The sequence below is a fragment of the Panicum virgatum genome, chromosome 9K, assembly GCF_016808335.1.
Source record: "Panicum virgatum strain AP13 chromosome 9K, P.virgatum_v5, whole genome shotgun sequence".
Lineage (NCBI taxonomy): Eukaryota > Viridiplantae > Streptophyta > Magnoliopsida > Poales > Poaceae > Panicum > Panicum virgatum.
The window spans coordinates 31,807,020-31,811,578 of record NC_053144.1 but is presented as its reverse complement, the minus strand read 5'-3'; the positions used below and the strand labels follow the sequence as shown (position 1 = coordinate 31,811,578).

The 4,559-nt window shown below is 44.4% G+C and overlaps 1 pseudogene; it reads left to right on the top strand.

Moving 5' to 3' along the window:
• The first annotated feature begins 785 nt into the window (after nt 1–785).
• On the top strand, nt 786–3,133 carry LOC120648672 (annotated as a pseudogene).
• Nucleotides 3,134–4,559: the final 1,426 nt, after the last annotated feature.

Below are 4,559 nucleotides of genomic sequence, written 5' to 3'. Positions count from 1 at the left end.
TGTGTCAAATATAAGTTTATCTCTTGTCATAGAAGCCTCGTTATTAAAGACCTTCTGTGACTATTTTTGTGACAGTTATAATTGTCACAGATCACAAATTGTCGCAAAGATAGCTTGTAATTGTCACGGAAGGTCTTGAATGATGAGCCTTCTATGACAAGAGATAAACTTCTATTTGTCATAGAAGACCTCATCTCTTGTAGATCGGCAGGCCTGTCCACAGTTTTTTTTCTTTTTTTCTATTTTATTAACCGTGGCAGGCAGCTTGTCCGCCTCGGTAAATCAATGATTTACCATGACGTTGAGTGTGAGGCAGGCGGGCCCGCCTCGGAAAACTATTTTTGCTGGCCTTGAAATTTTTTTTTGTAGTAGTGGTGGTTATTTTGCCATTTTTTTATTTAGCCCTACGGTTTTAGTATGCTTTGGATAGTGGCTCGAAGTCATGAAATTTCTAATATTAGAATTTAGTCTATAGGAAATCAGCTACATGATGACAGATCTCTAGTGTAGATGTACGTCTCTCGCTTACATACATGGACGTAATCCTTTTACTAATACAAGTTTTCATGCACTACAAGCCTATAAATATCTTGACTAAGCTTCGTCCACTCATTTAGCAAGACTGTCTCTCTGTTTTTTACCACTTCTGTCGCTAAGTACTACCGATTCAAAGTAACAGACAGACCACTCTTTACCACTCACTAACACCGCTCCCATGGCTATATATATTCTTCGCTTCTCCTTCCAATAGTCATATCGTCACTAGCAGCTGAGATTAACAGAAAATGAGGGTTTCCATGGAGAAGCTTGTGCTCTCATTCGTTTTGGTAGCTCTGTTTCAAGGTTAGTTTCTGGAGTGCATGCGCTGTCTTCGTCTTTGTGCAAAATTATTCCTATAATAATGCAAGAAGAATTGGTGCTTCCCTCTTGTTTTTATTTGGTGTAATTTCGGGGCAACCTTCTGATGTTTTTTTTTTTGAGGGAAGGAAACCTTCTGATGTTTGTCTCCCTTTTTTTGATGTAGGGTGCATGGTCCTTTCTGTAGAATATGAACACACGGCCAGCATCGAGGCAAGTTGTGTTGTTTGTTTCCCTACATCCATTTATCACATTTCCCTCTTACGTACCAACATTATGGCTTGTACATACCCATCTAAACAATTTACAAAACTTTCAATGGCATGGACTTGATGATAGATTTTTCCGTTAAGAGTTGGATGAGGTTGAGAAGTATTGAAGATGGTATTTTCCAAGTAAATCTGTGTATAATCTCTTGAGAAAATGTTCATCGTAAGACTTGGAGATTGTCAATTTTTGTCACCAATCAGGCCCCTCTAACTAATTTATATTGGAGCTGGTTCATAACCGTCTATTTTTTTAAAAAAAATAATTAGAGCACCTCAGCAGATCCTTTTTCACTGGACAAAAGTTAAAAGTAAAAACACGAGCATGCAAAGCTACATTCTTAGAAGGTGGGGCACTATTTTTTCGATACATATTTTAGATTGAAACATATATTGGCTTATCAAGCAAAGCTATTTAATATGCAGTCATATATCCAGCAAAACCATTTTGTCCTACAATCTGTCACTCTGCTATAATTTTTCTTCCGCTCTCCATAATTAAAGTTTACGTTCACTATGTTTACATTATTTTTTTGTGTGACTGCTATGTCCATAAATTTTGTGAAACAACATTATGTGACAGTCCATAAATTTTGCTCGAACCAAAAAGCAAATAGAACTTGTTCTTACCTGTAGCAAAAAAAATCTCCAGTGCCTTCGTGATCCTATGAGGCCTTTGTACAACGGCGGCGTCATTCAGAATAGCGAGTTCAACAGCGGACTGATGGGCTGGTCGACGTTCCGGAACATCAAAGCCGGCGTGAGGAGCTCGCCCTCCGGCAACAAGTTTGCCGTGGTGCATGGCGCGAGCAGCTACCTATCCAGCAGCGGCAAGTTGCTGCCTTCCCACAGCGTCTACCAGAGAGTTCAGATGACGGGCGACATGCACTACTCGCTATCAGGTACTCCTACGTGATCGACAGCCGTGCGGCATGGCTTGTTTGCAGTGTTCATCATCATCTTGATCGGCCGTGTACGTGCTCCGTGCGTGCGTGCAAAAATGCAGCGTGGTTGCAGGTGTCCAATGGCACAGCCCATGTGAAGGCGGTGATCAAGGCCCCCAACGGCGAGCGCGTCGTCGCCGGTTCCGTCATCGCGCAGTCCAGCTGCTGGAGCATGCTCAAGGGAGGCATGACCGCCTACTCTACCGGACACGGAGAGATCTACTTTGAGAGCGACGCCCCTGTGGACATCTGGGTGGACAGCGTCTCGCTGCAGCCCTTCACTTTCGACGAGTGGGACGCCCACGCCCGCCTCTCCGCCAACAAGACGCGGAGGAGCACCATCCGGTTGGTGGCCAAGGGCGCCGACGACAAGCCGATGGCGCACGCCAACGTCAGCATCGACCTCCTCCGGCTCGGGTTCCCCTTCGGCAACGCCATCACCAAGGAGATCCTGGACCTCCCGGCGTACGAGAAGTGGTTCTCGGCGCGCTTCACCGTGGCCACCTTCGAGAACGAGATGAAGTGGTACAGCACCGAGTGGAGCCAGAACCAGGAGGACTACCGCGTCCCCGACGCCATGCTCAAGCTGGTGCAGAAGTACGGCATCAAGGTGCGCGGGCACAACGTGTTCTGGGAGAGGAGCTCGCTGGACACGCTCGCCAAGCTGAAGATGCCCATGTGGCTCACCGAGGTAGACGTCGTCAAGAGCCCCGACCAGGTGAAGTTCCTGAGCAGGTGCTCAGGGAAGGGTTCTCGCACCCGAACGTGGACGGTATCGTGATGTGGGCGGCATGGCACGCCAAGGGCTGCTACGTCATGTGCCTCACGGACAACAACTTCAAGAACCTCCCCGTCGGCGACCTCGTCGACAAGCTCATCGCCGAGTGGAAGACGCACCGCGCGTCCGCCACTACCGACGACGACGGCGCAGTGGAGCTCGACCTGCCCCTCGGCGAGTACAAGTTCACGGTGACCCACCCGTCGCTCAAAGGCCCCGCCGTCCACACAATGACCGTCGATGCCTCCTCGTCGGCGTCGGAGCACACAATCAACATCAAGGCGTAGGAAATGTTGCGCAGCAGCTCATTAGTCCATTCTATTTTTTTCTTTGTTGTGATCGGAGAGGAGACCTGAGATATGGACCAAAGGCCCCAAGTCCAGTTCACAACTGGTGAGCTATTAGCAGTGAATTTCATAATGGGCGACTTTTAGCAAGCTAATGATAAGTACTCCGTATTAATAAAACAGAGTGAGCAATGGTTTTCGTATCCTATATGTTTGTCTGATACTGTCTTGCGCGCTCGGCTTGTTTGTGTCAAGGTAGACATGGTCTGATGAGGTTTAGAAATAAGATTAATGGCAGACTACAGAATTTTCTTTTTTTATATAGGAAGCACCAAATTGAACTCTATTAGTAAAACGTAACTGAGTGGTACAGATCGACGCTATTTGCCGGATCAAGAAACCACGTACAGTAGTATGTCGGCCTACAAAATCACACAACGTGCTCCTGGCCAAGCTATGTGTTGTGAAGCAATAGATTAGTGATCAATTTATTAACTAATTATGTATTAATCATGTAATTAATGACCTTAATGACCTAAGGTTCAAGCCCCGAAGGAGTGTCCCTTCAGTGGTTTGCATTGGTCCCTTGGGTCCTCCCTCAATGGAATACATATTCATCCACTTCATCGATCCATTCTCTCACTTTTACTCTACAACACATCATCAGCATTTTCGCTTTCCCTAGTCACGGAAAAGGGATAGAGGCTGACAGGCCTCACATCACTGAATTATCCTACGGGGACACTCCTAATGGAGGGAGAATTTTGCTTAGTGGATAGTGCTACCACTAATACTGTATACTTAGAAAAATTAAATATTTTCAAACTCTCACTGAGAGTAAAGGAAAATTCACGATCATCGCAGGCCATGATGCCGCAATTGTTTGTTCAGGACGAACCACAATAATTCTCCCTATGGATACTCAATTAGTAATAAAGGATGCACTTTTGTATCTTGATTCAGCTTGTAGCCTTTTGAGTCACAAAGATATCTGTTGTAATGATTTCCATACGGAAACACATAATGATAATAAAGATGAATATATATTCATCACAAAAAATGATGGTTATGCCAAGCAAATGATTAAGAAAATTCCTTCACTAACAACTAGATTGTATTTCACATACATCAAACCTTGATAACATAATGCACATAAGATAATTTTTCAAAATCAGGATAGTTTCAAGACATGGCATGATCGCTGAAAGGATCGAGGCCCAAGAAGGGGGGTGTCACCCCAAAATTTTCATTTTTGGTTGTGAATATATTTTTTAATAAAATTATCCATTTTCTAAATATTTGAGAATTTCCTAGATTTTTTTAGCAATTATTCTCATTTTCTATAGAGCTAAATCCATTTAATGGAAAGCTCTAGAATCCTTTTTCACGAGATTCAAGTATTTTATTTGGATTTCTCGTGTCCCAA